Here is a 27,807-nt window from a genome sequence, read left to right on the forward strand (position 1 = left end):
GTAGCAAATGAGCGCACAGATGAAAAATTAGATGAAAATGATCGCAATTTTGTGTATGACACTTAGAAGATTTACGCTCGTCTGACTCCGGGGTTAGTGTAAGACAGTTTCATAGCATTGGAGCCTCAGTGTAAAGGCCGCTTTACACGCTGCGACATCGCTAGCGATCGCACCCGCCCCCGTAGTTTGTGCGTCACGGGCAAATCTCTGCCCGTGGCGAACAATATCGCCGGTACGTGTCACACCAACTTACCTTCCTAACGACGTCGCTGTGGCCGGTGAACAACCTCTTTTCTAAGGGGGGCGGTTCGTGCAGCGTCACACAGCAGCCGTCCAATAGAAGCGGAGGGGTGGGGAGCAGCCGCATGAAGGTCACTCTCACCTTGTTTCCGGAGGACGCAGGTACGGTGTTGTTCGTCGTTCCCGGGGTGTCACACGTAGCGATGTGTGCTGCCTCAGGAACGACCAACAACCTGCGTCCCAGAAGTTCAACGACGTTTTGAAAATGAACGACGTGTCAACAATCAACAATTTGGTGAGTATTTTGGATCGTTACCGGTCGCTCATATGTGTCACACGCAACGACATCGCTAACGAGGCCGGATGTGCATCATGAATTCCGTGACCCCAGCGACATCTCGTTAGTGATATCGTTGCGTGTAACGGGGCCTTATCTTTTACACTGTGTGCTTCCTGCTGTGATCTGAACTCGTCCCCTGGGCTGTCTAGACCACAGCTCAGGGAGGACACCGCCGCCATCTTTGTGGAGCCCACAGTGTATATACTGCACATTTCATTTTCTCCCTGAGCACAGCGGCGAGCTGCGATCTGCAGCATGAGCCTGGTATTGTATCATAGATGGTAGGCTGTGATCACCACAGCATGTACTCACCTCAGAGCTCGAAAGCCACTCCTGTCAGCGATCTGTGCGCTGCCAGGAGGAGCTGCTGAGGGACACCAGGCGCACTGGAGATGGCAGGCTGTGATCACCGCTCGCCACAGCATGTACTCACCCCGGGTCTCTGCCCCTGGCACCTCCTCCTCACTGATCTGTGCTCTGATTGCTGACAGGAGGAACAACCGAGACACCAGACTGATATTAGAGGCTGCCAAGGGCGGAGGTCTGAGGTGAGTGTATGCATACCTCCCAACCGTCCCGGATACAGCGGGACAGCCCCGATTTTATAGTCTAGTCCCGTTCTCACGCCCGGGAGCTCCGTAATCCCGCAGTGTAGTGAGAGGCAGCTGCCACGCCCCCGCACTCTGCCGACCACGCCCCCTCCGGATGCAGGCCACAATCTCTGGATGCCTTCCATGGCATCTATGCTGCTGGGCACGCCGCTTTGCTGTCGTCCACGCCCCCTCTGAATGCTGGACACATACACTCCTTGGGATGCCTTCCTTGTCCCCTCCTGCTGCTCGCTCTATGCTGGCCATGCCCCCTTTGCCTGCCTCTTCTGCCCAGGATCCTCACATGTGACCGGCTCTCCACAGCGGCTGCTTCGTTTGTTCTGCAACTGAGGTAAGAGCAGCAGCAGGGAGAGAGCAGTGTGAGTGCAGGAGGACAGTGCAGAGGGAGTGCAGGAGGGGAGAGCAGAGTGAGTGCAGGAGGGGAGAGCAGAGTGAGTGCAGGAGGATAGTGCAGAGGGAGTGCAGGAGGGGAGAGCAGAGTGAGTGCAGGAGGATAGTGCAGAGTGAGTGCAGGAGGACAGTGCAGAGTGAGTGCAGGAGGACAGTGCAGAGTGAGTGCAGGAGGACAGAGCAGAGTGAGTGCAGGAGGACAGAGCAGAGTGAGTGCAGGAGGACAGAGCAGAGTGAGTGCAGGAGGACAGTGCAGAGTGAGTGCAGGAGGACAGAGCAGAGTGAGTGCAGGAGGACAGAGCAGAGTGAGTGCAGGAGGACAGAGCAGAGTGAGTGCAGGAGGACAGAGCAGAGTGAGTGCAGGAGGACAGTGCAGAGTGAGTGCAGGAGGACAGAGCAGAGTGAGTGCAGGAGGACAGAGCAGAGTGAGTGCAGGAGGACAGTGCAGAGTGAGTGCAGGAGGACAGAGCAGAGTGAGTGCAGGAGGGGAGAGCAGAGTGAGTGCAGGAGGGGAGAGCAGAGTGAGTGCAGGAGGGGAGAGCAGAGGGAGTGCAGGAGGACAGTGCAGAGGGAGTGCAGGAGGGGTGAGCAGAGTGAGTGCAGGAGGACAGTGCAGAGGGAGTGCAGGAGGGGAGAGCAGAGTGAGTGCAGGAGGACAGAGCAGAGTGAGTGCAGGAGGACAGAGCAGAGTGAGTGCAGGAGGACAGAGCAGAGTGAGTGCAGGAGGACAGTGCAGAGTGAGTGCAGGAGGACAGAGCAGAGTGAGTGCAGGAGGACAGAGCAGAGTGAGTGCAGGAGGACAGAGCAGAGTGAGTGCAGGAGGACAGTGCAGAGTGAGTGCAGGAGGACAGAGCAGAGTGAGTGCAGGAGGGGAGAGCAGAGTGAATGCAGGAGGGGAGAGCAGAGTGAGTGCAGGAGGACAGAGCAGAGGGAGTGCAGGAGGACAGTGCAGAGGGAGTGCAGGAGGGGTGAGCAGAGTGAGTGCAGGAGGACAGTGCAGAGGGAGTGCAGGAGGGGAGAGCAGAGTGAGTGCAGGAGGACAGAGCAGAGTGAGTGCAGGAGGACAGAGCAGAGTGAGTGCAGGAGGACAGAGCAGAGTGAGTGCAGGAGGACAGAGCAGAGTGAGTGCAGGAGGACAGTGCAGAGTGAGTGCAGGAGGACAGAGCAGAGTGAGTGCAGGAGGACAGAGCAGAGTGAGTGCAGGAGGACAGAGCAGAGTGAGTGCAGGAGGACAGTGCAGAGTGAGTGCAGGAGGACAGTGCAGAGTGAGTGCAGGAGGACAGTGCAGAGTGAGTGCAGGAGGACAGAGCAGAGTGAGTGCAGGAGGACAGTGCAGAGGGAGTGCAGGAGGACAGAGCAGAGTGAGTGCAGGAGGACAGAGCAGAGTGAGTGCAGGAGGACAGAGCAGAGTGAGTGCAGGAGGACAGTGCAGAGTGAGTGCAGGAGGACAGAGCAGAGTGAGTGCAGGAGGACAGAGCAGAGTGAGTGCAGGAGGACAGAGCAGAGTGAGTGCAGGAGGACAGTGCAGAGTGAGTGCAGGAGGACAGTGCAGAGTGAGTGCAGGAGGACAGTGCAGAGTGAGTGCAGGAGGACAGTGCAGAGTGAGTGCAGGAGGGGAGAGCAGAGTGAGTGCAGGAGGACAGAGCAGAGTGAGTGCAGGAGGACAGAGCAGAGTGAGTGCAGGAGGACAGAGCAGAGTGAGTGCAGGAGGACAGAGCAGAGTGAGTGCAGGAGGACAGAGCATAGTCAGTGCAGGAGGACAGAGCAGAGTCAGTGCAGGAGGACAGAGCAGAGTGAGTGCAGGAGGACAGAGCAGAGTGAGTGCAGGAGGACAGAGCAGAGTGAGTGCAGGAGGACAGAGCAGAGTGAATGCAGGAGGACAGAGCAGAGTGAGTGCAGGAGGACAGAGCAGAGTGAGTGCAGGAGGACAGAGCAGAGTGAGTGCAGGAGGACAGAGCAGAGTGAGTGCAGGAGGACAGAGCAGAGTGAGTGCAGGAGGACAGAGCAGAGTGAGTGCAGGAGGACAGAGCAGAGTGAGTGCAGGAGGACAGAGCAGAGTGAGTGCATACCTCTCAACCGTCCCGGATACAGCGGGACTATCACGCTTTGCATTGTTTGTCCCGTTGCCACGGGCGGGACGGCCGTCTCCCAGGCTCCGCCCACCCACTCTCTCCCCGCCTCCCTGCTTTTCCCTCCTACCATCCTAACACGTGACGTGGCATAACAGAGAGGAGCACGCTGCCCGAAACTAGTCTCTGTCTGCTCTGTGCTGCTGCTAAGGTATGTAGAATCTCCCCAGCGCTGATTCCCCTCCCCTCCCGGCCGGAGCCTCTCTGTGCGGGCGGCCGGCCGCCTCTCTATGCGGCGGCCCGCCGCCTGTCTGTGCGGGCGGCCCGCCGCCTCACTGTGGCTGCCTGCGTCTCCGTGCTGGAGGCCCGCCGGCTGCCTGCGTCTCCGTGCTGGAGGCCCGCCGGCTGCCTGCGTGTCCGTGCTGGAGGCCCGCCGGCTGCCTGCGTGTCCGTGCTGGAGGCCCGCCGGCTGCCTGCGTGTCCGTGCTGGAGGCCCGCCGGCTGCCTGCGTGTCCGTGCTGGAGGCCCGCCGGCTGCCTGCGTGTCCGTGCTGGAGGCCCGCCGGCTGCCTGCGTGTCCGTGCTGGAGGCCCGCCGGCTGCCTGCGTGTCCGTGCTGGAGGCCCGCCGGCTGCCTGCGTGTCCGTGCTGGAGGCCCGCCGGCTGCCTGCGTGTCCGTGCTGGAGGCCCGCCAGCTGCCTGCGTGTCCGTGCTGGAGGCCCGCCGGCTGCCTGCGTGTCCATGCTGAATGGGTGTGGATGGGGAGTGGATATGGGCGTGACTGTGAAATGGGTGTGGTTAGGGGCGTGGCCTAAAAATTTGCCGCGGCGCGCTACGCCCTTTGTCCCTCTTTTCCTTCTTTAAAAGTTGGGAGGTATGGTGTATGTGGCTGGGAGCGGTGATCGCAGCATGACATCTATAGTGCAGTGCCGGGCTCAGGCTGCAGATCGCCACTCTTCGCCACGTCACCTCGGACCTCTGATCCTGGCCAGCAGCTTCTCTTGTCAGCCTGGTGTCTCCACAGTTCCTCCTCTCAGCGCACAGTATATTGGGGCACAGAAATATGGGGCCACAGAAATATCGGGGCACAGAAATATGGGGCCAAAGAAATATGGAGGCTCAAAAATATGGGGGCCTAAAAAATATGGGGGCTCAAAAATATAGAGGCGCACAAATATTGGGGCACAGGAATATGGGGGCACAAAAATTTTGGGGGCCTAGAGATTTCGAGGCTCATAAATATGGGGCAAAGAAATATCGGGGCACAGTATATGGGGGCACAGAAATATGGGGCACTGGAATATGGGGGCTCTGAAATATTGGGGCACAGGAATATCAGGGCACAAAAATTTTGAGGGCTCAGAAATTTCGAGGCTCAGAAATATGGGGCAAAGAAATATCGGGGCACAGTGTATAGGGGCACAGAAATATGGGGCACTGGAATATGGAGGCTCCGAAATATTGGGGCACAGAAATATGGGGGCATATGAATCTTGGGGCACAGGAATATTGGGGCACAGGAATATCAGGGCATAAAAATATGGGGGGCTCAGAAATATGGGGCAAAGAAATATCAGGGCACAGGAATATAGGGGCTCCGTAATATGGGGCACAGAAATATGGGGGCACAGAAATATAGGGGCACAGAAATATAAAGGCACAGAAATATAGGGGCACAGAAATATGTGGAGCACTATGCCAACTGTCCTTGGTGACACTTTAGACATAATTGAATTAGTTTGCGGTTACCAACAAAATGGCTCCGCACTGTGTCCCTAAACTTCTGGAAACCCCCAGATTGGGAGGGGGAGGTGACATCACACACAGGAGGGCAGATTCTACCCACTTTACTGCAGCTGTAATGTGAGCTAGTTGTACAGTCGGATTTCAGCAGCTGCTCCCCCTAGTGCTTAAGAGTGGAAAATATCAAACTTTTGAACATTTTTTTTATATTTTGCTCAATTAAAAACAAATAATAATATTTAAACAAAACATTAAAGTATTAATACTTTATATTTTTTCAGTTGTTGATTTTTTTCTTTTTGACAACGCCTTCCCTTTTAAAATTGGATAAAGAAACAGAAGTAAAAAAGATGTCTTATCCACATTAAAGGATGAGAATAGGACATGCACAGAGTATAATGGAATGGACACATAGATCCATTAAAAAGTCCGGAAGGGTATGAAAAATCGATTTTCATCTAGTAAAAAATGGATGGATGTGTCATCTGTGTATTTGTTTTTATAGCTGTATGACATCCATTTTTAAACATACAGTTTAAGGGATTTTCCACTACTTTTTCACCCCCTTGCCATATATCATAGCTGTTCAAAACAATACCTTTTGTAATACACTGTGTGCAGAATTATTAGGCAAATGAGTATTTTGATCACATGATACTTGTTATACATGTTGTCCTAATCCAAGCTGTATAGGCTTGTGAGCCAACTACCAATTAAGTAAATAAGGTGATGTGCATCTCTGTAATGAGGAGGGGTGCGGTGTAATGATATCAACACCCTATATAAGATGTGCTTAATTATTAGGCAACTTCTTTTCCTTTGGCAAAATGGGTCAGAAGAGAGATTTGACGGGCTCTGAAAAGTCCATATTGTGAGATGTCTTGCAGAGGGACGCAGCAGTCTTGAAATTGCCAAACTTTTGAAGCGTGATCACCGAACAATGAAGCGTTTCATGGCAAATAGCCAACAGGGTCGCAAGAAGCGTGTTGGGTAAAAAAAGCGCAAAATAACTGCCCATGAATTGAGGAAAATCAAGCGTGAAGCTGCCAAGATGCCATTTGCCACCAGTTTGGCCATATTTCAGAGCTAAAACGTTAGAGGAGTATCAAAAAGCACAAGGTGTGCCATACTCAGGGACATGGCCAAAGGCTGAAAAACCACCACCTTTGAACAAGAAACATAAGATAAAACGTCAAGACTGGGCCAAGAAATATCTTAAGACTGATTTTTCAAAGGTTTTATGGACTGATGAAATGAGAGTTACTCTTGATGGGCAGATGGATGGGCCAGGGGCTGGATCAGTAAAGGGCAGAGAGCTCCATTCTGACTCAGATGCCAGCAAGGTGGAGGTGGGGGACTGGTATGGGCTGGTATCATCAAAGATCAACTTGTGGGACCTTTTCGGGTTGAGGTTGGAGTGAAGTTCAACTCCCAGACCTACTGCCAGGTTCTGGAAGACAACTTCTTCAAGCAGTGGTACAGGAAGAAGTCGGTATCGTTCAACAAAAACATGATTTTCATGCAGGACAATGCTCCATCACATGCATCCAACTGTAACGGGGTGCCAGGGGTGCCTCGGGGATTGTAGTCGTGGCCCCGGTTTCGCTCAGGCTAACCCCCGGCTTCGCCATCACTATTGGGACGGGAGGTGACTTGGTGGGGCAGAGTGTGGTGGTGTAGATGCCGCCGTCAGTTGTACAAAGACTCTGTGGACGTGGATCAATTGAACCAGCAGGCTTGTTTATTGAGCACTTCTCCATCACAGAGGCAAAACACAGCAGATGACTTCACACTTTTGCTAGGGGAAAAACCTGTTCCTGACGTCTCCTCCAGTGGGGATGTGCCCGGCTAATCCACTTCACCTGGCTCCCACTCCGGCTAACACAGACTGGACCCACACCAGTACTGCTTCGCACTTGAGGCTACTCCTTCTCTTCTTTTCTCCGGCTTTCCTGTTCAACCAGCTCCCACACTCTGCCCCTTCTGCTTCTTCTCTCCCGTCCCGGACTCAACTGCCCCTCTGGTTCTAACTTTTTCTAAACAACTCTTTTTCTCCCTCCCCTTTCTTCTGCCGGCTCCTCCTTTCCTCCACCCCGTTCCTATGGGGACAGCCGTCCCACCCGGCCACTAGGGGAACCCACTAAAAACAGTGCAATTACAATAAAATTTTTATTAAATAACATCTGTATTAACTACAACACTATACCTCCTTGTAAGGGGTCTGCCCACCCCTTACACACCTCCCCTCTTTCTGCCTAAGCCTCCCGGCAAGGCATAAACCTAACAAAACAAGTTAGCAGCAAGATCATTTTTTTATAAAACTACAAACATGTCCACAATAAGGCACACGCAAGGGGCGCACAAGTCCTGCGCCCGGAGTCCCTCCTGGGAGCTCCCGGTCTTAGTAGATAGCGTGCCCGGAGGCCTTCAGCAGGCACTCCCGGTCTTTGCAGGTCTTCTGCCCGGAGGCTTTTGCAGCACTCCCGGTCTTGGAAGGCAGAAACACAGAATAGCAAAGTCTTCTTTAACAACACGGAGGGAGCCCCTGGCTCAGTCCAGCGTCAGGCTCCTTCCGGGCTCAGTAGCTTGAACAGGGTTGCAAACGATAGAACTTTTCCGGCTCTTCAACAATGCCGGTAATCAATACAAACAGGTCCATTATCTTCCGGTCATGACGGTTCACTCAGGGTGATAAGCACGTTGCCATTCAGCCCGCTGAGCCCTCACGTAATCAGACAGGGACTGACCTGGCAAGCGGCGCAGCCTCTGGAAGGGTTCATAGTTGACGGGTGGCTCCGGTGTCTCTGTCTCCGGTCTTGCCTCCTCAACCCCCGACGGGGGTGATGGGGTCGCTGAACGGGATGGCTGGGGACTGCCCATGACGATCACCGGGTGTGTAACCAGGCTCTGTTGAATTGCCAGCACCGCCGGGGTCCCCTTCTCTGGGTCAGCGCTCGGTCCGGTCATGACTTCAGGTGCTTCTGCCAGTGTGTTTCTCGGGCGGGGAATCTCAGCCAGTACCGGTCTTTGCTGTGCACGTCGCCGGTATTGGCACTCTTCCCACTCGATTTCCTGCTGCCACTGTGCAGCCTCTTGGGTAGTGGGCATCCGGGTCACTCCTACTGCGAATAGGCCCCGGCATCCCACCTCTCTCCGGAACCTCACCTTCTCTCCCTGGTATAAGGTATGAAGGCGTTGTGGTAGGCCCTCAGTGTCCAGGTTCACCCGGTTGTAAAAGAAATGGTCACCGGTCTCTTCATCCTCTATGAATCCATAGCCTTCTTTCTGGTTGAATTTAACTACGGTGCCGACGGTACAATGTCGTTCAAATTCGTCGCTCAGGGGACCAGCCATCATTTCGCGGGCCACGGTCTCGGCCAGTAGTCTCTCCTGCACCGGATCGGGTTCAGGCGATGGGGATTTTCGCTGCGTCAGGGGCGTCGGCTTCACCGGCTCCCAAAAGAACCCCCACTCGTCCTCTTCTAGCTCCCGGGCATGTCACTCTTCCGGGGCCGGAACTGTTGTGTAAGTTGGAGATCCCACCTCGACTGGCGGGAATACCTCCGGACACTGGTGTGGAGTTCCCAGGACTTTGTTGCCCGGATGTAGCTGTGCCTTGTAGGTGGCCCGGACTTCGGTCGAGGTCTCACCGGTCGCGGCATCCCAGGTAGTGACCCAGGTTACTTTTGTGGGCCGCTCCGGTCCTTCTGGCACAGCCGGTAAGGCAAGGGCAAGTCCTTCTGTGGTCGCAGTCTGCTTCGGGCGTCCTCTCCCCATGCTGGTTGCTACCAGCGCGCCCACTGCAGCATGCTGCTTCCTCGGGGTCTCCATCTTGCTCGGAGTTAATCTCTGAGTTGTCGTCACTTGCAATGGCGTCGGGGACAGTGGAGATGCTGGAGAAGGTGGAGGCGGGCCTTCTTTTCCCGCTCTTGGGTACACTCCACCCCCAGTCTCGCACATCACGTCGACCCGGCCAAGGCGGCTCTTCTTTCTTGCTGCAACACCGCCCACTTCACATGTCTTCCTCAGCATCATCCCGGGGCCAGCACCTCCCCTCTTTGAGCGGCGCACTCCGCACTTCTTTTTCTTCACCGGCCAGCCCCAGGCTCTTCTTTTGGCGCCAATTCTTCGCACGCTCACTGTGTCCATAAAGACGACGGCCATCTTGCCACCATCTTGTGCCCGGTCCAATGCCTTAGGCACCACTTCTTCTTCCCACCATGGGATCGGGACCCTTCGCCAATAATCCGGATCCTGTGCCCTAGGCACCACTTGGTCTCCATCTTCTTGAATCGGGACCCCTTGCATATAATCCGGATCCTGCTGACTACGCCACATGTAACGGGGTGCCAGGGGTGCCTCGGGGATTGTAGTCGTGGCCCCGGTTTCGCTCAGGCTAACCCCCGGCTCCGCCGTCACTATTGGGACGGGAGGTGACTTGGTGGGGCAGAGTGTGGTGGTGTAGATGCCGCCGTCAGTTGTACAAAGACTCTGTAGACATGGATCAATTGAACCAGCAGGCTTGTTTATTGAGCACTTCTCCATCACAGAGGCAAAACACAGCAGATGACTTCACACTTTTGCTAGGGGGAAAAAACCTGTTCCTGACGTCTCCTCCAGTGGGGATGTGCCCGGCTAATCCACTTCACCTGGCTCCCACTCCGGCTAACACAGACTGGACCCACACCAGTACTGCTTCGCACTTGAGGCTACTCCTTCTCTTCTTTTCTCCGGCTTTCCTATTCACCCAGCTCCCACACTCTGCCCCTTCTGCTTCTCTCCCGTCCCGGACTCAACTGCCTCCGGCTCTAACTTTTTCCTAAACAACTCTTCTTCTCCCTCCCCTTTCTTCTGCCGGCTCCTCCTTTCCTCTACCCTGTTCCTATGGGGACAGCCGTCCCACCCGGCCACTAGGGGAACCCACTAAAAACAGTGCAATTACAATAAAACATTTTTATTAAATAACATCTGTATTAACTACAACACTACACCTCCTTGTAAGGGGTCTGCCCACCCCTTACACAACTACTCCACAGCGTGGAGTCCGGGGAGGCTCAATAATGACATCTCTCTTTCTCTCGCTCTTTCTTTTCTCTCTCTCTTTTTTCACAGCAGCTGATGGCTGATACCTGGATTCTGGGGAGGCTCAATAATAACCTCTCTTTCTCTCTTCTCAGCAGCTGATGGGCTAATACCTGGAGTCCGGGGAGGCTCAATAATAACCTCTCTTTCTCTCTTCTCAGCAGCTGATGGGCATGGGCTAATACCTGGAGTCCGGGGAGGCTCAATAATAACCTCTCTTTCTCTCTTCTCAGCAGCTGATGGGCTAATACCTGGAGTCCGGGGAGGCTCAATAATAACCTCTGTTTCTCTCTTCTCAGCAGCTGATGGGCTAATACCTGGAGTCCGGGGAGGCTCAATAATAACCTCTGTTTCTCTCTTCTCAGCAGCTGATGGGCTAATACCTGGAGTCCGGGGAGGCTCAATAATAACCTCTCTTTCTCTCTTCTCAGCAGCTGATGGGCTAATACCTGGAGTCCGGGGAGGCTCAATAATAACCTCTCTTTCTCTCTTCTCAGCAGCTGATGGGCTAATACCTGAAGTCCGGGGAGGCTCAATAATGACCTCTTTCTCTCTTCTCAGCAGCTGATGGGCTAATACCTGGAGTCCGGGGAGGCTCAATAATGACCTCTTTCTCTCTTCTCAGCAGCTGATGGGCTAATACCTGAAGTCCGGGGAGGCTCGATAATGAACGGAACGGAGTATCCAAGACTGAGAGGTATGAGAGCTGCTCAACAGCGCCGGGCGGACAGCGGCGGAGTGTGGAACTGCAGCCTTACACGTGTATCGGCGCTTCCTTTGGTCCCAATCAGCAGCGCGTTCTGTACACCGCCCCCTGTCCTCAGTGCCCCGCCCCCTCCCCTCAGTGCCCCGTCCCCTCTCCTCCCAGTGCCCCGCCCCCTGTCCCCATGCTGTGCTGCTCTGTGCGGCCGCCGCTGGTGAGGCTGCGCTTCCTCCTTTCCTGCGCGTCCTCCTCCTCTGCCGGCCGGTCCTCTCGTCTCCTGCACTCGTCCGCAGCTGCAGGTAAGATGCTGCCGGTCCTGGCTCTGCAGGAAGTGACCCCACCTGAGCAGTGCAGGGGGCTGATTCCAAGCTAGGTCCTCCATGTGCCGGGAATACAAGTCCCAGCATGACCCAGGGGAGGCCAGGGGCTGTCACACAGTAGGCATGTAAGGCAGTGTGATGTTTATGTGTGATACTGTTTGTGGAGCCGTGTATCTAAGCTTACAAAGTGTGTATTGGGCTGCTGAGCCTTGTATCTAACCTTACAAGATGTGATATGGGCTGCTGAGCCGTGTATCTAAGCTTACAAGGTGTGATATGGGCTGCTGAGCCGTGTATCTAAGCTTACAAGGTGTGATATGGGCTGCTGAGCCTTGTATCTAAGCTTACAAGGTGTGATATGGGCTGCTGAGCCTTGTATCTAACCTTACAAGATGTGATATGGGCTGCTGAGCCGTGTATCTAAGCTTACAAGGTGTGATATGGGCTGCTGAGCCGTGTATCTAACCTTACAAGATGTGATATGGGCTGCTGAGCCATGTATCTAAGCTTACAAGGTGTGATATGGGCTGCTGAGCCGTGTATCTAAGCTTACAAGGTGTGATATGGGCTACTGAGCCTTGTATCTAAGCTTACAAGGTGTGATATGGGCTGCTGAGCCTTGTATCTAAGCTTACAAGGTGTGATATGGGCTGCTGAGCCGTGTATCTAACCTTACAAGGTGTGATATGGGCTACTGAGCCTTGTATCTAAGCTTACAAGGTGTGATATGGGCTGCTGAGCCTTGTATCTAAGCTTACAAGGTGTGATATGGGCTGCTGAGCCTTGTATCTAACCTTACAAGATGTGATATGGGCTGCTGAGCCGTGTATCTAAGCTTACAAGGTGTGATATGGGCTGCTGAGCCGTGTATCTAACCTTACAAGATGTGATATGGGCTGCTGAGCCATGTATCTAAGCTTACAAGGTGTGATATGGGCTGCTGAGCCGTGTATCTAAGCTTACAAGGTGTGATATGGGCTACTGAGCCTTGTATCTAAGCTTACAAGGTGTGATATGGGCTGCTGAGCCTTGTATCTAAGCTTACAAGGTGTGATATGGGCTGCTGAGCCGTGTATCTAACCTTACAAGGTGTGATATGGGCTGCTGAGCCTTGTATCTAAGCTTACAAGGTGTGATATGGGCTGCTGAGCCTTGTATCTAAGCTTACAAGGTGTGATATGGGTTGCTGAGCCTTGTATCTAAGCTTACAAGGTGTGATATGGGTTGCTGAGCCGTGTATCTAAGCTTACAAGGTGTGATATGGGCTGCTGAGCCGTGTATCTAAGCTTACAAGGTGTGATATGGGCTGCTGAGCCGTGTATCTAACCTTACAAGGTGTGATATGGGCTGCTGAGCCGTGTATCTAAGCTTACAATATGTGATATGGGCTGCTGAGCTGTGTATCTAAGCTTTCAAGGTCTGATATGGGCTGCTGAGCTGTGTATCTAAGCTTTCAAGGTCTGATATGGGCTGCTGAGCCTTGTATCTAAGCTTACAAGATGTGATATGGGCTGCTGAGCTGTGTAAGCTTACAAGATGTGATATGGGCTGCTGAGCCGTGTATCTAAGCTTACAAGATGTGATATGGGCTGCTGAGCTGTGTAAGCTTACAAGGTGTGATATGGGCTGCAGAGCCGTGTATCTAAGCTTGGAAGGTATTATACGGTCTTCTGAGCTTTGTATCTAAGCTTGGAAGGTATTATACGGTCTTCTGAGCCTTGTATCTAAGCCTCCAAGGTGTGATACATTAAATTGACAGATGTATCACACAATATGTTGCTATTGTTTGATACCATCTGCAGAGCTAATGTATCTAAGCCTATTGTATGTGATACCATCTGCTGGGTAACATATAAGTCTTTGGCGTGATATAATCTGCTGAGCTGATGTATCTAAGCCTAGCATATGACACCACCTGTCCAGCTGATGTATCCTGTATCTATTGTGATACCATCTCCATATCTCCAGCATAGATAAATGAGCCTGGCAGATGATATCTGATGACATACTTATATACAGCAGGTGGTATCACATCAATGGCTCAGATACATCAGAACAGCAAGAAGTATCACATTTTAGTCTCATATACATCGGCCCGGCAGGTGGTGTCCCGTGACGGGCTCGGATACATCAGCCCAGCAGGTGGTGTCCCGTGACGGGCTCGGATACATCGGCCCGGCAGGTGGTGTCCCGTGACTGGCTCGGATACATCGGCCCGGCAGGTGGTGTCCCGTGACGGGCTCGGATACATCGGCCCGGCAGGTGGTGTCCCGTGACGGGCTCGGATACATCGGCCCGGCAGGTGGTGTCCCGTGACGGGCTCGGATACATCGGCCCGGCAGGTGGTGTCCCGTGACGGGCTCGGATACATCGGCCCGGCAGGTGGTGTCCCGTGACGGGCTCGGGATACATCGGCCCGGCAGGTGGTGTCCCGTGACGGGCTCGGGATACATCGGCCCAGCGGGTGTTAGATCTGTACCGCCCCTTACTCGGCTACAGCCGAGCCGCTCGGATCCGGACTCGTTGGTGGGTGGCTTGACCCGGGGTCACTTCGCTCTGAAAGGGGATGCTGGCGCTTTCGGTGGGGGGTGGTAGGTAGGTGTATGGCCGGAGCCGCGCTTGAGTTCGTGACGCCACCCACGGGACGTGGTGAAGGTAGACACCACCGCTGCAGTTATGGGGCACCCGGGGGAGATGGTTATGCAGCCAGAAGGTAACCCCTCCGTGGGCAGGGGTGATGGCCCCAGGACCCGTTGGGGAGAAGTAGCTGGGCGGTGCAGGGCAGCGCGTGGCCGGAGGGCACTGTTGTACTCACTGTTATTGACACACACAAGTCACTGGTAAACCAAATTGATGGTGGTCTCTGCCTTTCTCCTGCACCGTGTAGTGTATGCGTAAACTGCCTGCGCTTCAGCGACGGGAGTCCGCTCCCCGGCTTTGTGGATGTCGGGAGAGCCCTTTTGCCCGCAGATGCTGGCCTGTGGGATCTCTCTGCCTGTGCGGTGGCTTTCTATCCCCCTCGGTGGGCTGTTGTCTTCAGTCGGGACTTAGGTGGGAAAGGACCTATAGTCCAGACTGCAATCAGTTAATTAACTCAGTCCAGTGGATTCTGGACCTTGTTTCAGGGTCTGAGTACCCCCCGGTGTGCTCCGTTTTCTGAGTCGGTTCCCCGGGTCGGTACCGGCGGGCCGCTACCCTGTCCCGGTTCCACCGAGCCGTCTTTCCGGCTCCTGCAGGCTGAGGCCACCGCTTGCCTCCTAGCCAAGGTGTTCGGGCTACGACCCTCACACCTGTCGGACTGTCACCGGCCTGTCTCACAGGCCTCACCTCCTCCACTCCTCACTCCGACTAGACTCAGACTCGACTGTTTTCCTGCCTCAGGCCCTCTGAACTTCTCGGTGGGCGTGCCAACCGCCTGGCTCCGCCCCCTGGTGTGTCCATCAAGCACTGAGGGAGGTGACTAGGTTTTTGTGGTTGGCTGATGACACCTTTTTAGGGGACCGGTGTTGTGCGGGGCACTATGTGACTAGCTAGTCCAGGGCGTCACAGATCCAACCTATAGATGGTATTAGTATCACACCAAGATAAGTTTAGATACCCAGCAGCTGGTATCAGTTGTTAGGCTTAGATACCTATTGTGTGAAACCATCTGCCAAGCTGATGTATCTGATCCCAGCACGTGCGATACTCTCTCAGCAGCCATCATTCTGCTCCCTCCTCGTGATGTGACATTTGTGGTTGGCAGCCGGGCGGCTCAGTGATGCTGCAGCTACTTCTGACATTTCCCTTTGCCACAGACTATGGCGGTTATTGTGGCGCCATCATTGCCCCTCTATACCCGGCCCCCGCCCTGCAGGTGCTCCCAGCACGCACTGACATCCAGGGCATGCTGAGGCTTGTAGTCCCACATGGTGCAGACTTATTATTATGCTGCAGTACTGATATCCTCAGTCTCCTGTGTTTGGGGGCAGAGGCTGCGCTGCCATCTGTTAGTGTTTATGCCGCACACATCTGCCTGGCCGTATAGATCATTGTGCAACAGTAATAATAAATCCGCCCTACAACTGCCGCCCCCAGATGCCCATAGTCACAAACAGGCTGTGTGAGCTGATGCAAGACTACAACTCCCACCATGCACTGGTCCATAGAAGTCGCTGCATTGGTACTATCCTGCTTTGTACTAATTTTCCTAGTCCATAGAGGGGTGGCGGAGGGCGGCAGGGGTTGTCGGGGGGCGGCGGAGGGCGGCAGGGGTTGTCGGGGGGCGGCAGGGGTTGTCGGGGGGCGGCAGGGGTTGTCGGGGGGCGGCAGGGGTTGTCGGGGGGGCGGCAGGGGTTGTCGGGGGGGCGGCAGGGGTTGTCGGGGGGGCGGCAGGGGTTGTCGGGGGGGCGGCAGGGGTTGTCGGGGGGGCGGCAGGGGTTGTCGGGGGGGCGGCAGGGGTTGTCGGGGGGGCGGCAGGGGTTGTCGGGGGCGCGGCAGGGGTTGTCGGGGCGCGGCAGGGGTTGTCGGGGGGCGGCAGGGGTTGTCGGGGGGCGGCAGGGGTTGTCGGGGGGCGGCAGGGGTGTCAGGGTTCCTCTAGTGCTGACCGCTGTTTCGCAAGACATCACATGCACAATGAAGTGACGGATGAGCAGAGTTGTAGGAGCTGCACGCGAGATGCTGAGCTTTTAAGAATTTGTTAAAGATCATTTCCTCCAAAATTCAGAAACTGATGATATTTTATTTTTACGCACGATTTTTTCCTTCCAGAATCGCCGCCTCTCTTGTCCCTAGCTTAACCTGGAACTGCAGCTTTGACATTAAACTTGCAATACCAGTCTTGGCCTATGCACGTGGGTGGCGCTGTTTCTGTTTTCTCCTAATTTCTTACTGCACCTTTGTGTTTGTCACCCAGTTTCCCAGTGTCGTCGTATCCATTGGTGATGACTCCTGAATCTTATAATACGTCAGTGCTGACATCACAGGGTCACATGACTGCGATCGGTGCCAGATATCATCAGATAACCTGGATTTAATAAGTAGCTTGTGCACGGACCGGGCGCCCTGAATTGTGCAATGACTTCAAAACCAGAACAAACACACGGGAGGGGAGGCCGCCCCGAGCAGCCAGTCACTGCGGGTCTGAGGGATAGTCCCAAAATGTCACTTTTTTGAGTGGACAGAAAAGAAGGAGAAGAGAATCCCTGATAATCTGCAAAACACAGCCCAGATCTCTGCACTGTGCTGCTCCTAACATATAGGAATAATGTGTCTGATCACACAGTGTCGGTGCGCAACACTTAATGTCAATTCATAAATAATTTACAAGAAGAATAACAGACCTGGAGTAACCGGAAAAGAAAAAGAACATTTGCTAAAATTAATGCCATGAGAATTGACACATCCTCCATACTACACCACACAGGAGACATCCGCTATATACTACACCATATAGGAGACATCCTCTATACACACAGGAGACATCCTCCATAGACTGCACCACACAGGACACATCCTCTGTATACTACACCACACAGGACACATCCTCTATAGACTGCACCGCGCACAGGACGCGTCCTCTATAGACTGCACCGCGCACAGGACGCGTCCTCTATAGACTGCACCGCGCACAGGACGCGTCCTCTATAGACTGCACCGCGCACAGGACGCGTCCTCTATAGACTGCACCGCGCACAGGACGCGTCCTCTATAGACTGCACCGCGCACAGGACGCGTCCTCTATAGACTGCACCGCGCACAGGACGCGTCCTCTATAGGCTGCACCGCGCACAGGACGCGTCCTCTATAGGCTGCACCGCGCACAGGACGCGTCCTCTATAGGCTGCACCGCGCACAGGACGCGTCCTCTATAGGCTGCACCGCGCACAGGACGCGTCCTCTATAGGCTGCACCGCGCACAGGACGCGTCCTCTATACGCTACCCCACCTGGGAGAGCTGATAGATCCTTTATTGTTGTTTGCGGAGTTTTGTTTTTTTGGGTTTTTTATTGCACTGCTGGAGCTGTGCTTTTAAATTTCATCTTTTTCCAGCATTGCTCCGGTCAGTCTCCTGTGATTTGTGACCTGCCGTTAGCTCCAGTGTTTCATGAAGCGCGCCAAAGGTCACAACTCAATGCAAGTCTATGAGAGCCTCGTCATGGCCCCGTTCTGGCTCTGACAAACTTGCATTGAGCCCTTGTGATATAACTTCTGACTTCCAGCCAATCAGAGGTTACAGGTGATCCCGTGGGACTGTCACAGTGCTGAAAAAGTATGAAGCCGACGGAACGTGAGCATATGACAGGGAGAAGGGAACACTAAAAGCGCTGGAAAAAACCCAACCCAAAACCCTGGATTGATGCTTTGACACAGGATAACTTTTCCTCCCCCATCTTCTTACCATTTGCCTCTCCATCCTCTTTTGTTAGGATCAGGGTGTGGAGGGCTTTGGGTGTCTTTGGTTACCTCTCTAGTTTGGGTCTTTCAATGGCTTCTTGTTATATGAATCTTATGCCTTCAAAGGTGTCCTGTGCAGCCATCAATACTTCCCCCTTGGGATCTGGACAGTTGCAGGCCGGGGGATGTGTCTGACATTACTTGTCAGAAAATATGATGTCCCTTTTCATCAAATTCTAGTTCTTAAAAAAGTCCAGCTTGAGGTAAACCCCGCAAGGGCCAGGGGGTCCCAATCATCATTTGTAGTTTCTCATTTCATTTTTTGTGTCTTGTGATATTCATTGTTCTTATTGATATTTTATTGCACTATATTCTCTAAAATTGCGCACGTCATGTTTTTTGTTTTTGTCTTTAAAAATGTTTTCTTGTAAATTTTTAGCGTAAAACGTCCAATTTCATATAATTTGTGCAAGAATTCCAGATGTACATAAGATCCATAGGGGGGGGGGGGGGGCAGACATTTGCGCAAATGTTTTGACTTTTTAAAACTTTGCAGTTGGTGAATTAAAAACAGTTGGAAAAAACCCCCCATAAAAAAACCTTAAGACAATAGAAAAGCCATTGTTCAATAATAAATCGGGCCATATGTTCTCCAAATAGCAATGCTAACGCATTAGGTATCACTTTACGGCTGACGTATTGATGACCTGAGCGTCATTAGTATTCCATTCGTCAGGGCCGAAATCCCCATCGATCAGCTGTTGTTAGCTCTCGGGGCGCCTGGATGTAATCAGTGTACAGAGCTGTGTGCATTATTTATTTGCTGCTCCCAATTACTTCACCTCCTTCAAGTGATGGGAGATCCGGTGCAATACCCAGGAATGGCCGCCGCGTTATTTCATCTAGAGTCTTTGGAGCTGATAACAGCTGCGGGTGTCTGGCATTGGCCTCCTTAACTTTTATGATCGGACATCCCCTTTAAATCATAATTATAGTCATTAATATTTAATTGGAGGGTTTATAGGTTTTGGGCATTATTGTCTTGGTTGACAGACAACCCTGTGGTGTCTGGCTGCAGAAGGTCGCTGTGTTTGGCCGCACTCGCTGCTTCTTGATATTCTAGTGTGTTTTCCTTTGTGTGAATGGAATTCTATGTATCTTGCATGTTAGGGTTAACTTTTCCCTTTTGGACTTTGCAGATATCTTGGCAGTTCAGCTGTGAATCCGTATCCCCAATCCCTGTGTCTATATATCATATTTTTTGTTTTATAAGACGCATCGGATTATCAGACGCACCCCAAATTTAGAGTAAAAAAAAAGGTAAAAAAATATGGGGTCTGTTTTATAATCCAGTGGTGTCTTAACAGAGAGGGGGGGGCAGCAGCGGTGGTCACAGGAGGCTGGGGTGGTGCTGGAGTACGGCAGTGCTGCGGGTGGTGCAAAGGGGGGTCCAGATGCGCACTGCGGGCATTGCTCTGTGCTGGGGTTGTGGACACGTCTCTGCTGTGCGGCAGATGGTGAGGAATGGGCCATTCTGAAGATGTCAGCGGTGCTTCAAAGAAATGGCAGCCCAAGTCTATATGTTGGCAGTGTGTGCTTCAAAGAAATGACAGCTGGAGTCGATATGTTGGCAGTGTGCGCTTCAAAGAAATGGCATCTGGAGTGGGTGCATGCGCAGATGAGAGCTTGAGTCGAGAGCTCCATCTGTACACGCACCGACTCTGGGCGCCATTATTTGAAGGCCTTACAGCTGACATCTTGAGAATGGCCTTTCCTCATCACCCGCCGCACAGAGCAGCCTTGGCAGAAAGCGGCGTTCTGCCCACAGCCCCAGCACAGAACCACGCCGCACTGAGCAATGCTGCACCCACAGCCCTGGCACAGAGCAATGCCGCCTGCAGCACACCGCAAGGCATTACCCCTGCCTCTGTTTACCCCCTTTTACCCTCCACCCCCCCCCCCCTGGTAAACTACATTTGGGTTTTAAGATGCGTCTTATAATCCGAAAAACACGGTACCTGCTTTTCTCCTTGGTTTGTTGCCGGTGATAGAGTTCACTCCTATACTGTCCAGATTGCAATCAGTCGGCTTGAAATCTCCTGTCGTAACACGTTGTATGTTGCTGTTATTCTCCCAAAGTCATCTTGCAGATAAGTTGTCCACCCTGTTTGTTTTATTTAGGTCTTAATGGAGTTGACAAGTGCACATCCCGTCCAGTCCCTTCCTAGGGCTATTTCTGGGTCAGCCAGGGCCTAGGTATCTTGATTGGCACATAGGTGCTGAAGCTATCTAGGTATGTCAGGGGAGCCATGGGCGCGCAGTAGGTTTTACCAGGGGTCACTAACTTCCCCCTTCCTTAGAGACAGGGTTTCCCTCTCTCCACCACCCCCACTTTTTCCACCTTTCATCCGCTATTCCCCCATACCTAGCGTGACAATTATTTTTGTTTTCCCTAGATACAGCGCCACCTTTGGCAATGCCTGGTATTGCAGTTTTACCCTGTTGACATTTATGAGCCAGAGCTGCCATATTAGACCCAGTCACGGCACGCTTATCACAGATCTAGTCTCATAAAGTCATCTCTGCTACATCTGTACATATACATTGCACCTCTGCACTGTTTGCATCTGTTAAGCTGCTTTCACACATCCGGTTTTTGCAGTGCGACTCAATCCGGCTCAAAAACCTATGCAACCGATGCGGCGAAAAAAAACGGATCCGTTGCATACGTTTTTTCCATGCGGCCCATCCGTTTTTTGACTGATGCGGCTTGATACTGAGCATGCGCAGTGCAAAAAAACCCGCATCCGGCGGCCATAGGCTTGCATTGTATATTGCTCCGGTGCGATGCGTTTTTTTCGCCGCACAAAAAAACGTGCCAGGCAACGTTCCATCCGCCCGCCGCATGGGCTAAATATACCGCATCCGGCAAAAAAACGGACACAACGCAAGGCCATGCGGCACAATACGGCGCTAATAAAAGTCTACGCGGAAAAAAACGCAACCGGCACCAAAAAAAGGTTGCATTTTTTTCTGCCGCTACGCAAAAAACGGATGTGTGAAAGCAGCCTTAATGGTTATGACTTCTTAAATCAAGAATCTTTCCTATCCAGGTCAGCCTGACATTGCAGATGAGGCATTATGGTGTGCCATGTCTTATTCTGCTGGGACTAGATCCTGTCAGTGTATATCCCGGCTACAGATGTCACACTCATTACTGCTAAACCTTAAAGAGCTTACACTCTGTGGGGAAGATTTATAAAACCAGTCTCAAGTAATAGTCTTTGTTGTGTTGTCCGTTGTAACCAATCACAGCACTTCTTTCATTATTCAACAGCACAATACAAAATGAAAGGTAAGCTGTGATTGGTTGCTAAGGGCTGTTTTAGTAAGATACTATCTGTGTTGGCCGTAGCAACCAATCACAATGTAGCTTTCATTGTTTAAATTCAGAATACAAAATGAAAGCTGAGCTGTAATTGGTTGATATGGGCAACAATGAAAGTATTACTGTTAATCTTCCCCTATTCCTATATATGAAGACCCCTCATTTTACATTTTATTTGTCCTTCAGTAAGTTCTTGGGTCATACTGGCAGCACTTCATTCTGTTGTCATATCTATTTCAGATATGTCTTGAGACCTGATGAGTCCATTATCAGGTCTCATGACCGCGGTCGCCGCGGTTGTTGCGGTCGTCGATGTCGTTGCGGTCGTCGATGTCGTTGCGGTCGTCGATGTCGTTGCGGTCGTCGATGTCGTTGCGGTCGTCGATGTCGTTGCGGTCGTCGATGTCGTTGCGGTCGTCGATGTCGTTGCGGTCGTCGATGTCGTTGCGGTCGTCGATGTCGTTGCGGTCGTCGATGTCGTTGCGGTCGTCGATGTCGTTGCGGTCGTCGATGTCGTTGCGGTCGTCGATGTCGTTGCGGTCGTCGATGTCGTTGCGGTCGTCGATGTCGTTGCGGTCGTCGATGTCGTTGCGGTCGTCGATGTCGTTGCGGTCGTCGATGTCGTCGCGGTCGTCGATGTCGTCGCGGTCGTTGCGGTCGTCGCGGTCGTCGCGGTCGTCGATGTCGTCGCGGTCGTCGATGTCGTCGCGGTCGTCGATGTCGTCGATGTCGTCGCGGTCGTCGATGTCGTCGCGGTCGTCGATGTCGTCGCGGTCGTCGATGTCGTCGCGGTCGTCGATGTCGTTGCGGTCGTCGATGTCGTTGCGGTCGTCGATGTCGTCGCGGTCGTCGATGTCGTCGCGGTCGTCGATGACATGTCTCTAAGGATATGTGCGCACACTGCAGTTTTGTTTCTCTAGCGAAAAACACACCTCTGGCCAAAAAAACACATCAAAACGTGTATTTTTGCCGTGTTTTGGTGCGTTTTTGCCCCTGCATTTTTTTTTTTTTAATATTGTCAATGTCAGAACGCAGGGAAAAACTCAGAAAAGAAGTAACCTGCTGCTTCTCTTTTCTGCAACCAAAACTGCAGGCAAAAAAGAAGCAACGTGCGCACAGCCTTTCTGAAATCTCATAGACTTTGCTGGGGAAGGACTGCATGCAGTTTAGGACAACAAACTGCACCAAAAAACGCAGTGTGCGCACAGGGCCTTACAGTATTTACTCTGAGACATGAGTGGGCAGGAAAATTGATTAAAGGTGGCTTTACATGCTGCGACATCGCTCAAGCGATCTCGTTTGGGGTCACGGAATTTGTGACGCACATCCGGCCGCTTTAGCGATGTTGTTGCGTTTGACACCTATGAGCGATTTTGCATCGTCGCAAAAACGTTCAAAATCGCTCATCGGTGACATCACCCCCTACTCTCAATTATTGCTGCTGCAGCTAGCGATGTTGTTCGTCGTTCCTGCGGCAGCACACATCGCTCTGTGTGACACCGCAGGAACGAGGAGCCTCACCTTACCTGCGGCCGCCAGCAGTGCGGAAGGAAAGAGGTGGGCGGGATGTTACGTCCCGCTCATCTCCGCCCCTCCGCTTCTATTGGGCGGCGGTTCTGTGATACTGCTGTGACGTCGCTGTGACGCTGAACGAACTGCCCCCTTAGAAAGGAGGCGGTTCGCCGGTCACAACGATGTCGCTAGGCAGGTAAGTAGTGTGACGGGTCCGCGCGATGCTGTGCGCCACGGGCAGCAATTTGCCCGTGTTGCACAACCGATGGGGGCGGGTACGCACGCTAGCGATATCTGTCATGATATCGCAGCATATAAAACAGCCTGCTCTGTGCGCACTGGGAAATGGAATTTTCTTGAGAAAATTCCGCATGCCCTCAAAGATTACCGCACCCGCGGTAAAAAACTGCGGGAAACCGCACCCTAAAACCGCATGCGGTTTGCCGCAGTTTGCTGTGGTTTTACCGCGGTATTATTCGCGGTATTGCCGCGGTTTTGCCGCGTGCGGGTTGGGATGTGCTTTATTGCATTCAATGCAATAAAGCACATTGAAAAAAAAAAAAAAAAAAGTCATTTAATTCTGAGATAGTAGATAGACAGAAGAATAGATAGAGGGATAGATAGATAGACAGAGGGATAGATAGATAGATAGATAGAGGGATAGATAGACAGACAGACAGATCGCTGCATTTCCCACGGTCGGCAGTGAGTTCACATTACCGGCCGTGGGAAATGACCGGTAATTACCTCTGCTGTCTGCTGCATTCAGCCTGTGTCTGTGACAGTCGCGGCTGGATGTCAGCAGTGCAGGACGCCGGAGCTGTGGATTACGCCGGAGCTTTGTTTGGGGGGGTTAATAAAATGGTGAACGAGGCTTGTTTGTTTTATTTAAAATAAAGGATTTTTCTGTGTGTGTTTTTTTCACTTTACTTACGGGTTGATCATGTCAGCTGTCACAGACGCTGCCATTATCAAGCCTGGGGTTAATGGCGGTGGTCCCCCATCACCATTAACCCCTTGTATTACCTTGCCACCACTGCTACACGGTGGCAAGAAGAGCCGAGGACACGCCGGTAGTGCCGCATAATGCATGCGACAGTGCCGGGGCAGCTGCGGCTGATATTCTCGGCTACGGGAGGGGGAGTGAGGCAGGGGACATTATCCCTGCCCCTCTCCCTCCCCAGCCTGAGAATACCGGGCCGCCGCTGTGTGCTTACCTCGGCTGGAAGGTAAATATGCAGCGGAGCCCACGTTCTTTTTTTCCTATATTTCTGTTTTCTTTCTATGTGTGTTCTATGTGTCTGTGTCTGTGATGTGTGTGTGTGTGTGATGTGTTCTGTGTCTGTGATGTATGTGTGTGTTTACTCTGCACGGCTTCCTCTTCCTGTAATGACATCACTTCCCTGCAAAACCGCAGACAGGCGATGCACATTACCGGAGGTAAACCGCGAAATACCGCAGGGAATAACGCAGGAAAACGCGGTGAACCGCACAGAATTTGCTTCCTGCGTTATTCCCTGCGGGATTTCACGATTACATTGGAGTCAATGGAGTGAAATCCCGCAGCGATGTGCGGAAAAGAAGTGACATGCACTTGTTTTTGCTGCGGGATTCCCGCAGCAAAACATGCAGCTGTCAAATTCCGCCCAGTGCGCACAGGATTTTTTTTCTCCATAGGATTTGCTGGTGATTCACTGCAGAGATGTTATGAACATTTTCTGCTGCGAAACATGCAGCAAATCCGCGGAAAATCCGCGGCAAAATCCGGTAAGTGCGCACATATCCTTAAGGCTATGTCCGCATGCTGCATCTTTTTCTGACCACAAAAATGCAGTTTTTTTGGCTCCAAAAAAAACACACAAACGCACCCACAGGAAAAACGCATCAAAAAAGCATGTGTTTTTGCGCATTTTTTTGATGCGTTATTTTGCTGCGTTTTTGTGCAATGCATTCAATGGATGAAAAACTCAAAAAGAATTGACATGCTGCAGTGGTCACCACAAAAACGCAGCTAAAAAAAACCTGCAATGTGCGGACAGCAAAAATGAAATCTCTTTGACTTTGTTGGGAAAGGAAATTCATGCAGTTTTGAGACCAAAACTGCACCCAAAAATGTGCAAAAAGTAGGCAAAAACCGCAGCGTGCGTACATAGCCTTAAGCTATTGCTTTCTTTTTTTTCAGTACCTTTTTTTTTTTTTTTTTTTTTTTTTTTTTTATAGCAGTAGTACCATTAAAATCCTGCACACACATTTCCATTTCAGCCAGAGAGAAAATAAAAGTAAAAGTAAAACTGCTCTTTTTTTAAAGCCAGCAGCCACCCGGAGTTGCCGCATCCATTAGATGTGACAGCCCCGGACTTTTCCCATCTCTTCCCGTTGCCGTGATGCGGCGGCAATTGGGCTAATGATGGAGTTAGTGGCACAGCCCATAGCTGCCACTAAGTCCTAGTTTAGTGATGGCAGGCGTCTATATGACACCCCCTCATCACTAAACTTTAAGTGAAAGTAAATAAGCAGAAACACCCCAAAAATCCTTTATTTGAAATAAAAGACAAAAAATCCCCCTCTTTCACCACTTTATTAACCCCCTAATAACAGCCCTCCATGTCTGACGTAATCCACAAGATGTCCCACGACGCTTTCAACTCTGCTACACCTGGCACTCACAGCGAGCGCCATAGACCATGACTATTCACTGTGAGGATCAGGACGCCAGTGAAGTGAGCTGACCTGCAAACAGCAGAGCGCCGGAGGCAGCCGCGCAGAACAAAAGCACGGCCCGGAGACTTCAGCACCACGGACAGCAGGAGCGGGGAGAACTGTGAAATCCCGCAGGGAACAACCTGTGGCAAATCCACAACAATACGCAACATACCGTATGCGGATTTCGGTGCGGATTTTTTGCGGTGTTTTCCCGCAGGTACGGAAATCTTTAAGAGCCTGCGGAATTTTCTTAAAAAAATTCCATTTTCTAGTGCGCACAGGGCCTTACTCCTTAGGGTATCTGCAAACCCCTTGCCTCGTCTGCCCATTATTTAAAAATAAAAAACAAAAACGGCTATATTCATTCTCCCCTGGTCCTGCACTACTTTCCTAGGCCTCGGTTATTACCTGCAGAGCTAATGCCAACAACACTGCAGCCAATGAAGATAACTGCATGAGTCACAGAGCTAATTGATTGGCTGCAGCGCTGTCAAAATGTTGGCACTGCAGGCAATAACAGACAATAGGAGCAGTGATGGAGACTCAGCACTGCACCTGGGAAGAGTGAGTAAGGCCCTTTTGTTTTATTTTTTTGTTTTTATTAAAAAAAAACAAAACAAAAACATACTGCAAGGGACAGGGGCAATCTGGAAATGGAAAACCCCTTTAAGTCAAAATGGGTTTTCCCATATTAGTAAGCGATCGCATCTTATGAAGATATGTCATTGCTCCACAATCAGTTGGGGATCCCCACTAATGGTAAAAGGTTTTTCCTGGAGTGTTCATTTCCGTCTCAGATTTTGAGTGGTTGTACACTAATATAAAGGTGCATCTCAATACAATAAATTAGAATATCATCAAAAAGTTAATTTATTTCAGTAGTTCAGTATAAAAAGGGAAACGCATATATAGAGTCATTACACACAGAGGGATCTATTCCTATATATTATATAGTCATTATACACAGAGCGATCTATTCCTATATATTATATAGAGTCATTAGACACAGAGGGATCTATTCCTATATATTATATAGAATCATTAGACACAGAGGGATCTATTCCTATATATTATATAGTCATTATACACAGAGTGATCTATTCCTATATATTATATAGAGTCATTAGACACAGAGGGATCTATTCCTATATATTATATAGAGTCATTACACACAGAGTGATCTATTCCTATATATTATATAGTCATTATGTGACGCCCTGGCCGGGCCAGGTGGTCACAGATAGGGCTCCGCTTTACACCAGTCCCCTAACAAGGTGTCAGCAGCCAAACACTTAAAACCCTAATCACCTCCCTCAGTGCTTGATGGACACACCATGGGGCAGAGCCAGGCGGTTGGCCACGCGTCCACCGAGGAGTTCAGAGAGCCTGAGGCAGGAAAAAGTAAACAGTCGAGTTTGGGAGTCGAGTTTGAGAGTTCAGTGGAGGCGGTCAGGCCTGTGTGACAGGCCTGTAGCAGACTGACAGGTGCCAGGGTAGGAGCCCGGGCACCTTTGGCTAGGAGGCAAACTGAAGCCTCTGCCTGCAGGAGCCAGGAAGACTGCTCGGTGGAACCGTGGTGGACCGGAACAGGGTAGTGGCCCGCCGGTACCGACCCAGGGAACCAACTCGGAAACCGGAGAACAAAGGGGGGTACTCAGACCCTGTAGCTAGGTCCAGAAGCTACTGGGGGCTAGCTAATTAACTGATTGCGGCCAGGACTAGAGGTCCTGTCCCACCCAAAGCCCTGATTGAAGACAACAGCTCAACAAGGGGGATAGAAAGCCACCGCCACGGCAGAGAGATCTCACGGGCCAGCGTCTGCGGGCAAAGGACTCCTTTGACAATCAAAAGCCGGGGAGCGGACTCCTGTAGTTGCAAGCGCAGGTAGTCCACCATCACACAAACAGGTGCAGGAGAAAGGCAGAGACCACCAACCAGGTGGGAGACCAGACTGCAGCCGTCTGCGGGCACCTACCACCATCACCTTGGTTTACCAGAGACTCGTGTGTGTTTACTAATAGTGAGTACATCAGTGCCCTCCGGCCGCCCATCTCCCTGCACCGCCCAACTACTCCCACAACGGGTCCCGGGGCCACCATCCCTACCCACGGAGGGGTTATCAACTTGCTGCGCAACATCTCCCCCGGGTGCCCTGTAACTGCAGTGGTGGTGTCCACGTTCACCACAACCCGTGGGTGGCGTCACAAACTCAAACACTGCTCCGGCCGTACACCTACGTCCCCCCAAACCGCCAACCCCTTTTAGATCGGCGGGACCGTGTGGACCCCCGGGTCTGGAGACCCTCGAGCCACCCACTGAAGGTCCGGATCCGA

General features: G+C 52.0%; 1 protein-coding gene across 2 annotated transcripts in view; it reads left to right on the plus strand.

The window, feature by feature from the left end:
• The first annotated feature begins 11,388 nt into the window (after positions 1-11,388).
• ME2 (malic enzyme 2) overlaps positions 11,389-27,807 on the plus strand; it is an 87,119-nt gene continuing 70,700 nt past the window's right edge. The window contains exon 1 of one of the 2 annotated variants that reach the window (XM_075343242.1): positions 11,389-11,475. The gene's annotated coding sequence lies outside the window, so the exon portion shown is untranslated. The remainder of the gene's footprint in view (positions 11,476-27,807) is intronic. The other variant, XM_075343257.1, reaches the window with a different exon arrangement.

This window comes from Anomaloglossus baeobatrachus, chromosome 1, assembly GCF_048569485.1.
Source record: "Anomaloglossus baeobatrachus isolate aAnoBae1 chromosome 1, aAnoBae1.hap1, whole genome shotgun sequence".
Lineage (NCBI taxonomy): Eukaryota > Metazoa > Chordata > Amphibia > Anura > Aromobatidae > Anomaloglossus > Anomaloglossus baeobatrachus.